Source organism: Parasteatoda tepidariorum, chromosome 4 (genome assembly GCF_043381705.1).
Source record: "Parasteatoda tepidariorum isolate YZ-2023 chromosome 4, CAS_Ptep_4.0, whole genome shotgun sequence".
Taxonomy (NCBI): Eukaryota; Metazoa; Arthropoda; class Arachnida; order Araneae; family Theridiidae; genus Parasteatoda; species Parasteatoda tepidariorum.
The window spans coordinates 64923912-64936241 of NC_092207.1; the positions used below are offsets into that span (position 1 = coordinate 64923912).

General features: G+C 29.8%; 1 protein-coding gene and 1 long non-coding RNA gene across 2 annotated transcripts in view; one reads left to right on the top strand and one right to left on the bottom strand.

Annotated features, from left to right (window-relative positions):
* LOC107438462 (uncharacterized protein DDB_G0274171) overlaps positions 1-12330 on the top strand; it is a 96665-nt gene that overhangs the window by 19736 nt on the left and 64599 nt on the right. The window lies entirely within an intron of this gene.
* Positions 219-7816, bottom strand: LOC107438466 (uncharacterized). Its single transcript, XR_001583372.3, has 3 exons — positions 7649-7816; positions 1644-1845; positions 219-435 (listed from the first exon to the last, which is right to left on the bottom strand). It is a non-coding gene; the product is annotated as an uncharacterized lncRNA (long non-coding RNA).

The following is a 12330-nucleotide window of genomic DNA, read 5'->3' on the forward strand; positions in this document are numbered from 1 at the left end:
AAAGCTACTAAAAATGTATATTAAGGGCAATAACTATGGAACCCTCTGCAGAGTTACTTCTGATATTTAATTGGTTACTTTTGTTTCATTCTATCGTCCTGAAATATGTTATATTTTATTTGCGGTATTAGTAAACACTCATAGTATATTTTATATTGATTTCCTTTAATTATGCTTTTGATGGTACGGTTTTCTTTTCACGAAACCCTTTTCCTTGCTTTGGATCTAAAAGATTTTTTTAATCAATTGTACATTATATATTGTAAATTTTTAATGCCATTAAACACAAAAATATATTCTTTCAATGATTTTCTAAAAGCTTCTTCAAAATGTAGTAAGTAACTAATTTCTGTAAATTATTGTATTGAATGCCAGAAAGCTATAATGATCTTGAAATATTTCTTTATAATCCAATTGGCACTGCGTTATTTTCACCTAAAAATAAAATAAAATAACTGTTGTTAAACACATTTTAATTAAATTTAAAAATTACTTAAGCTATCTTCTATGCATACGGAAATTAACTTTATTGTCAAATTGTGAATATGTATTTCATTACCCATCGTGAAAAATGTCTTTTCCGTCTAAAAATTATATTTTGTATTATTTGTGTGGCATATTGCATGCATTAGTAAAATTGTCTGCATGATTTGTATTGCGTACAAAATTGACAGGACAAACTGTGAATTAAATATACGAAATTACGTCTATAGATTTCACTTAATTAATAACAGGTTTATGAATTAAAATTGTGTGCATGGAGTAAATTCATGAAAACCTGATTCATTAATTTATTTAAAGCTGTTTTCAAGAGCTAAAAAAGCTGTATCCCACTTATTCAATGGTCCCAATGAAAATACCCTGGAGTTGCTTTATCACTCAAATTTTGTAGGTGAGACCAGAAGGTCATCACCAGGTTTATCAGTGGACAATTGAGATGTCTGTCTTATTCCAATAGAACTAAGGTTTTCCTAAACTGTGTTTAGTGTGCTGGCATCAGGCCACCCTTGACCATATGATACATTTGCCTGATGATTTTCAAATATGATCTTTTCAAAAACCTTGTTCTAGTATTAGACTTTCTTAGAGTGACATATTTCATAGACCTAATTTAATGTTGCTAATCAACGGAGGTATGCAACAACAGCAAAAATGGAATAAATTAAGTGCTTAAACTAAAAGTGTGAAAATCTTGATGAATGGAAAAACAATTAAACAGCGTTTTTTTTCTTGTTGCCTATCAGATCATTACATTTTGTCTGGCACAATCATTGTATTTACGTTAATTTGACCTTTAGTATTATTTGTCTGACCATCTGTCAGATTTTTCCTCCGACTGCATAACATTATTACAGAAAAAATTCTAGGTATTTTAAATACATTATCTCATAGATTTTTAAGTTGATTGAAAAATCTGAGGAAAAAATTTTCAACTAAATTTTAATTTAATGAAATTAGCCTGATTTCCTAAGTAGAACGAATCAAACTGTTTATTTCTATCTACATTCATTTTTGCTTGATTTTTTTTACGTTCTCTCGTTTTTGAAAGACTCAGCATTTCTGTTAAGAATGTGATAGCAAATTTTTTCAATACTTTAACATTTACAGATAACAGCTTTATTATAAATGTTGTTATAACTCACCCGAACGTTTCTGGCAATAAGGGCAACAGTTGCAACCAAAACCTAGTACTGGATATTCATCACTTGCACAGTTCGGTGGTGGACAATTCTTGACGTCACATGGCAACTTGTATGGGCAAAGTTGCTGTGACATGGAAAGATGAGCAACAACAAGAAGTAGAGGGAGGATTTTAATGATATACATTTTATTTCTCTTCCAAGTCTGAAAAAAAAAATTTGTGTAACTTTTTAATGATATTTTGAACTTAAACATTATCTTACGTACGCACCCGTATGTAAGATTTGAATTAACTGAGCATGGTCGCGTTTATTTTAATGCTACATATCTGCACGCTATGTTGGCGTGACTAACGCTTCAAAGACAAAACTGCTAACTCACTGTTTACAGCTGTTAAATGTTTTGATTCTACTTAAGCCTACCTTCTAACTTAAAACAGGGACATGGATTGATAATTTGAAGAAATAAGTTGATGAAATTTAGAAAAGAATCTTGTGATATTACAACAATTGGTTAAATGAAGAGATCATCTACTTCCATTGTAAATTTGTTTTGATTTTGTAGTTAAAATGATTTTCTACTAATTTAGCTTTTTTAACTGATGAATTTTTGTGAAATATCGTATTTACGTGAGTTTGATACTTTTTCACGGGTGCATGCGCATTTCACCAGAATTGACGCATGCGTACTAAGAGTACTTTATTTTTAGGATACAATGAGTTCATTTTTAGACATGGTCAATGAGCGAGGGCCGGTGTAGCCTGGATTTTAGGGAACTGGACCCTTGTCCAAGAGGTAGTAGGTTCAACACCCACCGGCTGAAGGCTCCCAGTGTAGTAAAGGGTGACTAATGCAAGTTAAATATTTCGAGTTACAAAGTCCTCCATGTTCCCATAACAAATCATACCTCTAGGGGAAATCTAATCCAGGAGTTTCCTTGACTCATGGATTGGCTCAAAATTACAAGACTACGGAGCTGATCATTAGTAAACCCAAAATTGGGTCGGCAGTTCAACGACGGATATAAAAAAAAATAAAATGATCGTATCTGAACTGAGATTTTCCCGGACATATCAGAGAGATATTTTCCCATTGACTCAGGTTCGAATTTCGATGCTATTTGGATGATTTCTGTATTATTTATGACCCTCACCGATCAGAGATCATATGTAAGATGAGTCTTAAGTTAGAGAGCTCTTAAGTAAAGATTTAGACGGTTTTAAAAATTTTTAAATAAAAAACATAGATTAAATATAATAAGATATTAACACTGGAAAGACTCTCGTTGCATTTTACGGGAGTCTAATAAGCAAACTAGTCCCAATATTCTTTCTTTTTTAAATTGGACTTCTTTTATATCATCATTATATCAGTTTACTTAGATTGAAAAATATTATTTGCGTTTGGTGCAGTGGAGTCAATTTTAGCTCTTATTCCATTAAACGCTGCATTCAACTTATTAGGAGAAATACGGAAAACACTGAAAATAGAAGATAGCACAAAAAATATATCATTGACATACACACCGAAGAGCCATTACACACTCCATCTACAACAATGGGTTCGCCCAGATTTTCATGGTTTCTCGCCCAGGAACAATGTTTTCATGGGGCACATTAGGACCCATGATCCTCACAGAACAATCCCTGACGTCTGTAAGCTACTTGAACATAGTTCACCCATTCATGGCAGCAGTTTTTCCTGCGGGGGATGGTGTTTACCAACAGGATAATGCACCATGTCATAGGGGTCGAATCGTCGAAGAACATTCCAGTGACTTTCAAGTTATGTATTGGTCCCAAATTCACCTGACCTTAATACAATAGAGCATTTGTGGTCCTACTTAGAAAACCAAATTCGTGCTGCCACGCTACCCCCTCGCAATGTGAGGGAATTGCAAAACCAGTTGGTGAGCGCTTGGTACCAGATACCTCAGACTACCTATCAGCACCTTGTGGAATCAATGCCACTGCGGGTGCTAGCAGCTTTGAGGGCTAAAGGTGGTCCTACATGTAATTAGCAGGGTGGTCACAATGTAATGGCACTTCGGTGTATACTGATATATTGATAGAATAAGGAGTTTTCTCCAAATTCTTTCCCAATTTTTTAAATAAATAAGTAAAATTTTATTTTTATAATTAAAGTGAGTAGATTTTGTATTATAAATGCAAGGTTTATCCTTCCACCTTCCGATAAAAGAAAATAAAAAACATTCTCAGGTGGGTAAATATTTGCTTCAAATGAATTGATTATAAGCTTTTAGTAATATGTTTGAAATATGTAATATTAAGTAATATGTATAACATTGCCACTTTTAACAAGCATGAAATACGGATTTACAACTAATTTCCCTGTGAGTTTTATTTCATTGATTTATGGATGCCCAATGAACAGAGAGTAAGATATTAAAAATGACAAAAGTTTTTTTTATAAATTGTCAGATTTGGATAAGCTTGGGATAGATAAGAGCGCAACAACGAGAAAAGAAAAGTATTTCGAATAGTTACCAATTCATTATTACAAAACTTCGGAGGAAGACGAATGCATTTATTTGTTGTGAGAGCCAAAAAAAAAATGAAGAAAAGAAAAAAAAAACCTAAGCGAATTTCCTTGCAGTGAGATTACAAATGAGCATTTAATAAAAGAAAAAAGGCAATCATGCAAATTGCAAAAAAATGTTTCCAATAGTTAATAATAACTCCAGTGCCTCGAATGAAAGCATCTATCTTACTGTAGTCTTTTGTTTATCTTTATCTTTGCTATATGAATAGCGACCCCAATCAATATTGCTTGTAGGGTTGTAAAATATGGTCACATGAAGCGTATTTGGCCAATCTCTAAATAGTGACATTCATTTTCAGCAACAATGAAATCAAAGCAAGTAGCTGTTTGATTTGATATGGTGGTATGCATCTATAATAATAAAACGAAGGGTTTGAGCGTGTTTATCTTTATCTTTGCTATATGGTAATTAACCCCAAATTACATAACTTATAGGATTGCAAAATATGGACACATTAACTGTGTTTGGTCAATCTCCAAACAGTGACATTTATTTTCAACAACCATGAAATCAAAGCTAGTAACTGTGGAATTTAATATGATTGTATACAGCTATAATAATAGAACAAGTTTGCACGTGTGTGTCTATCTCTTGAAACTTAAGAACCGTTTGTATTAGCATCTTTTAATATCGACATTGGGTGAAAAGGTACATTTAGACCACGATCCTAAAACTGGTTAAAAAGTTTCAATGAGTTTGCTCGGTAGGTACTTGAGAAAAATCAATTTTTCTCATATCTTTCGAAAAATCATGTTTTGAAAAATAATTTTTCGGTAGGTAGGTACATTATTTACCTCGCACTAGAGCTGCACAATGGGCTATTGGCGACGGTCTACCTCGAACCCATGAACTCTCGGACATGGGCCTAGTGCCCTACCGACCAGGCTATCTCAGTCTGGTACTTTTTTAAAATGCTTTAAAAATTTTTTTTTATTTCTGTTATTTATAATAATATTAATATTTCGAAAGGGTTAAGAGATGAACTTTAAAGATTATAATATTTAAATGTTTTTCAGTCAATAGTAAGTCCATCTTAGGTTAAAATGTAAAATAAATAAATAAGTAAATAAAAATTATGACTATACGCATTTAATTTGAGAAAGGATTTATAGAAAAAAAAAGATGTAACTAGATTAATTACTTTAAGAAAACTGTTATTAATTTTTTGTAAGCTAATTGAGGTTTGCTTCTAATTTTTAACAATTTTTAACAATTTTAATATTAACTTCTAAACTGTGTTTAGAAGGTTAAAACTAAACAATAAAAGTTGCAAAACCCAACTGAAAATGGATTGTTTAATGAAAAATACTTGATAATGTCAACACTAGTTCATTTATAACCAAGCTTTCATTTCGTAAAAATAACTTTATATTCATGACAATTACTGAAAGTTTACTTACGTGTAAGCCATAAAAATACCACGTGACTTGTTTTAGCGCTGACACATTTTATAGCAGTAGGTTGGATAGCAAACTTTTGTGAGATTTTAATAAAATATTTGTTGGCACATTTACGTCAGCAAGTTCCAACGATCTTGTCTTGCTTTTAATTGCCTTAGTATGAAGTGAACGATTAAAAATTCACAACTTAAATAATTTTTTACAAATATTGTAGAATTATAAATATAGCAAATACTACATATAATAAAATCAAAAAGATGCAATGACAGCTGGTCCGTCAATAAAATATTAAATTGCATATTACTTTAAGCAATAATTAAATAACAATCCAAGTAAACTATTTCCATGTATTTTCTGATGTTAAACCCCATATAAGTGCGTTCATAGATTTTGATGCTTTACATGCAATGATTTGACAATAAATCTTTTAATATGTTTTTTGAGCAGTATATTGCTAATTGGCTAAAAATAATTTTAAAACTATACATAAACGGTAAGCGTTCTTAAATATTTTTATAGAATTCTCAATTTTTTTCCAAAAAGTAGATGAAGTTTATATAATTATAATTGCGTTTCGGTCATTAATGAGCTTAAACATATACTAAAATGGTCCAGTTTATTATATGAAAAGTAATATCTTTCTATCTTGATGTATTTTGAGAAGTCTTAAACCATTGACTGTTTTCGCGTTTAGTTGGTTCGAATGTTTTATTGATTGTTAAACATATATTTAAAGTAAGTAGAATACCGTAAAAGAAATATTCACATAATAATATTGCAAGAGTATAACATTCGCTGCAACGGACACTTAGCATCGATATTTCTTTTTGATTGTTGGTATTTGTCATTCAATAAAATTGACTGATAAAAAATTATAACTTTTGTTTAACTGCAGTAGTACTGGTATATTCCAATTAGATAGATTGCAATAGCAAATATGATTTCCACTCCCAGAAAATTAAGCGACATGCCAAACACGCTATCTTATCTTTAAACCAATTTAAGCAACCGAATTAAACCTCTTGACAATAACCAGGGAAGACTCAGATAAAACTAAAACGAGATTTAAAAATCAACTAAACATTATAACTATTCTTTATCAATGTTTTTATTTTGCATTTTAAACGTTGTTAGATTAAACATAGTATCTAAAGCAATTCTACTAATAATTCAGCATTTGATTTCCGTCTTATCCAAACCATAATAAGATAAATTCAACTTCTTTTTGAAAACACTTGGTTTGAAATATTACTTTCGCCAACCGCATTTATTCACATAATTACTAAAACTGAATAAATAAATAGAGTAAATAGAATATTTTAATGAATATAAACCAATATCGATATGTTTTAATACTATCGATGTCATTAAACTGAACATAACTCGATAAGTATGATAGGATATTAATGTAAATATTGCTAATTTTTAATAATTAGTGTTATCCCGATAAATAACGCCATGATAATTAATGCTAAATCTTATTGATATTTGGAGACCAAGTCGGAAGAACGGTTTACGTCCATTTTCACAAAAATTACGATTGGATCGTCCTCTGTTGCATTTTGCCGAATACTAACTTTTGAGGATTCGATTCCCCCCGAGAGTTATTACGCAGTGAAAATAGGCCATACCAGCAAAATTTTCGTGACCAAAATCTCCAAATGAGCACATAATGAACATAATAATCGGAATTTAATGAACATAAATCATACTTTTCTTCATTTTATTTCAGTAGTATCAATATGTTTTGTATAATATGTTTTCATGCTATCATATCACTTTGACACTTTATGCATGACTTGAAAAAAATAAGTTTTTATTAAAAAAAATAATAATATTCTTCCTAAAAGTTATGTAAGAATCATAAATAAAGTAGTAAAATCATAATCTTCATCATAAATAGAGTACTTTTGTAAATACCAAATTGCGTCAAAAGTAATGTTACTTGACATACTATATTTATATAGGAAAATGTTAAATATTTATATCTATATTATCTAAATATTTTTGAATATATGTTTCATTATAATAAAAAGTTACTTACTCACGTTAAGTTACTAACTGGATGTACTTTTTTTCAAGTATTACTGTTTAAAAGAGGTTTGCTTTGATTTTATGCAAAGTAACGCAATAATGAGGAAAAAGGTGAATAAGAAAATTCAACAGAAGATAGATATGATAATTTAACAGTCGGCCGTCAAACTGACATTTATAAACACAGCCGTTGTTGAGAAAACAAAAGGAGATTGCGTAAGTGTAAAAACGTCTACCGCAAACACTAATAGTTACATTTTTCTATGAAAAAGAAGAAAGCTTTGGATATCGTGACCACATAAATCGGATTTTATTGTTATCTCTTATTTGTTAAAAAAATTTATATTAATGACGCAATTATATTGTAAGCAATCGGGTTTTCCAAATAATTACATAATTGATTAATTTTAAAAGTTGAAAATTAATAGATTTCATTTAAAAGTGACGAGACAAATTTTAGCATTATAAATAATCCTTTAATGATTTAAAAAGCATTTATAGGTTGTTTATTGTTTAAACTAGCTCAATTAATCGAAAGAAATTTTGCTGATGGAGCAAAAATCTATATCTTACTTATACGTAAAAATTTAAATAATTACATGTAAACAAATTTGCTAAATCCAAGGAGGAGTGTTTTAAGTTAAAAAAAAAACATATTGTTTTTCTATGAATTCGGAATTATTTTGGTTTGAGTTGGTTTGTATGAGAAACAAATTGCGGTGTTTATTTGGTAAGGAAAATTACATAAGAAAATTTTTATTTAAAGCAGCGCAAAATTTTTTTTATGTTAAAATATATTATTTTTTGCTTCTTTTTAGTTTAACTAAGTTGTTCTTGGAGCATCTCTAAGGTAAAAAATTATAAAATTTATCGGGTAATAAATTATTTAAACTATAATCATTAAAATGCTGGTGTAGATTATATCATTGTAAAAAGATAATTTATTAAAGGGTTCTCAAAAAACGGAAAATAATAAAATCTTAAAAACTGACAAACAACTAAATTACATCAAAATTTAATTAGATTAAACCTGTCCTCGAAATTTTAAACTTGTTGGATGCAAACATTCACCATGGATTTTCAAATAATTTATTTACTGCAAAGCATAAATAATGTTGAATTCATTCAATCAATTTCAAATCATTCAATTTCATTCACATAGCCATGGGGGATCAGGAGATGGAGCGTTCGCATTAGAATAACATGGATCAGGTTCAAATTCCAGTGATGGCAGGTTTCATCGACCACAGTTCCATTAAAAAGTTTGACCACGAAGGCAAAGTTTCTCCTGCTATTTGATCCAGGAGTTCCCTTACCTTCTGAATTGGATTCAAAATTACAAGGCTATGGAGTTGAACGATAGTAGTAGTAAGCACAAAAAATTGGGTCTGCTTAGCGACGGTAATAAAATAAAATAAAATTTCATTCACAAAAATATGCTGATTTTAATAATTTTAATTACACTTCTACAGTGGTTGGAATTGATAATAATCCATCGGGTGTTAAAAAGATTAAATTTTTTTGCAGCTTTAAGCAATCAATCTTAATGTCCGAATAATTTACTTTTTCGTAAGTTATTTTTGTAGGTTGAACATGGTTCCGTAAGTTGAACACTGTTTTTGGCAGTAAAAATCACACTACAATTCCACTTTTTGTAAAATAAATGCAACGCTTGTAAAATATGTATTCACTTTAATATTTATTTATGCCTTCAAATTATTATATCTTCATAGAATTCTAATGTTTTCATTCACCGTAATTTTAATGCGGCAAATTTAAAATGTTTCTTAAATATTTAGTTTACGCTTCGTTCTTTCTTGACATGATCGAAGAAAATCATCGACGTTTTAATGAGGCTTTTTAACAGCCAAATATTTCTCTTAATCCATATTGCACAACTATTTAGTTATTACACGAGCATAATAATTAAAAGTTTATAATGTAATTCCACTATACAAATAATTTCGAAACATTTGAATTGTCTTTTCTTACACGATGTGAAGAAAAATGAAAGTGATGAAGAAAAAGACAGAATAATAGCTTATGTATATTTTTAAGTATGTATATTTTTAAGGCGTTTAGCCTGAAAACTTTTAAGAGAAGATAAGTTCAAAGAAACCTAAAATATGACATCAATAGAAATGCAAGTTTAGAACACTTTTAGTGCAATTAAATGCTTTAATAACCGGCTAAATGACGTTTTAGTGAATTTGAGTAAATGAGTTCTAAAGTTCATACATTTCTTCCTTTTGTTTTTTTCGATTAATCTTTATGTTTTTAGTATATTTGTGAAGGCATAACTTACTAAATTTTTTTGGGTCTATTTATTTGATTTTAACTCTTTTATAAGGGGGTTTATAATGATTTATGTGCTTAGCATTTGCTTGCTTTTATGGACGGTTTTTAATATTTTTCATCGAATATAACTCTAATTGAAAAGGTAAAATAAACATACATATATTTAGGTTTACATTCATTGAATAAATTTTAACAACCTTAATTTGAAACAAACTGGCATCTAATTTTCTCTAGCTGTGTTAGTCCGAAAACCGATCAAACAAGATTCGGAGACAGGGTGAAGCTCAACTTTCACGGAGTAGATGTTTCATCGGTATGTCTTTTTAAAAATGTCACTTAACTGGTTCTTCCACTAAGCTCTTCAATTATCAAGGAACTTCTTTCGACTTAGATTTTTTTCAGAAAAATATCTAAAATTTTCTTATGATCAACTGAGATTACTTAATGCTTTTAAAAATCGAAGAAATTGTAGCAGCGAAATCGAAGAAATTATTTATGAATTAAAATGTTTCTCATTTCCGTTCAAGCCAGAGGCATTGGTAAATGATGAAAAATGAATAATACTATGAAGGCAAAGCATTTGGTATGCATTTTTAAATCATATTTTTATTCTTAAAAAGTATAACATCTTCGTTTGAGCTCCAGTTGCACTCAGTAATTTTTTCATTTTGTCTGAGATAGCATTTCTAATTAATCTAAAAATTGAAAACACGAGTTTTAGTTGCGGAATCGTAGAAATTATTTATGAATTAAAATATTCCTCATTTCCGTTCAGGCTAGTGACATCAGTAAATGATGTTAAGCAAATAATACTCAAGTAGTTGTATGGATGTTAAATCACGTTTTCATTCTTGAAAGCAATAATATATTGGTTTGAACTCTAGTTAAAATGAGTATTTTTTTTATATTGTCTGAGATAGAATTTCTAATTAATCGGAAAATTAAAAACATGAGTTTATAATGACGAATAGGAATGTTCCACGAAAAATGGATACTTAACAGTACATATCCTCATACACTGTTAGAAATTTCCCGGAAAAAAAGCTAAATAACGATCTGACATTTTACCATATTTAAACAAAACAGTCGAATAACCATAAATAAGATGGTACTAAAACCATTAACAATCAGAAAAATCGTTTATTAACTATTTTTTTTACCTAAAACGGTTAAATAACACGAATTTTGATGCACCAACTAAGCTCACCTAATAAAGCAACTTAGTTCTCAGCAACTACGTACATATTAAAGCAGCAGGAGCTAATCTGTCAATCTCTTGACCGACAGAAGGGGGGAAAGGTGGGTTCGAGTCTCAGCAATGACACCTCCATTCCCTTTAACACACATGCAGAATTTCCAGTGTCCTGCACTCTTCAATGTCCATTATCTAACGAGAAACCTAGCTTTTATGTCCAGTTAAATTTCTTAATGGTTTTGAAACCATGGTAGCTGTAAATAGTTAAAAATCCATATAATTTTGCATTCATGATTTTATAACCATACTAGTCGTATACGGTTTGAAAACCATAAAGGTGAAACATATTCTTTACCGTAAACTTTACATTCAATAGGATGGACAGACTGCTGCCGGTTGTTTTACCATAATTTTAGAATGAAAATTCCAACAGTGTGGTGTAAAATCAAAAAGTTTAATGAAACTAATACAATAAAAATTGTAACAATAAAAAATATTCACCAAGCATAATTAAGGTGATTTTCATAAGGTGATTCAAGCATGATTCGGTTTGTAAATAGTTGGCAGGTGATAAGAATAAATGAAGACCATTTTGTTAAGTCTAAACATTGCAGCGCTATTGTGATCATTCTGGAATTTAATATAATATTTAAGGGATATAATTAATGATTTAGAAAGACAATTTATTTATGGAATTCATTTTCCATGGAAGCGTTTGCACCGAAAAAATATTTAATGGATTATATTTATTGACTTACTGTTAGGCTGGTGGAGGTAAAATGTCGTCAAAAATGTTTATAAAATTATTCTGCTACTATTTCGACTAAATTTACTAAATTTATTTCGATTTTTTTTAACCCTGGAAAAAGTGAAAGTTTACGAAAAATTAAATTACATGATTTATCTTTCAGTGTTATTTTACGTGCATCATTAAATCTTTATTATTGTTGTCTCTGAGTACTTTCTTTGATTTTTATATGTATTTTTTGTATTTATATGATGTTTTTTCCCACATAATACATTTCAAGTTAAATTTGCATACATCCACATAGCTTTAGGTTACTTAGTAATATCATGTACCAACTTGATAGAATATTATGGATACTACCAACCATTGGAATTCCCCAGGTCAACTCGTCAACAGTGGTACTTATTAATAGATTTATACACTTAGTTTCAGCAATTTTTTTTAAAGCCTT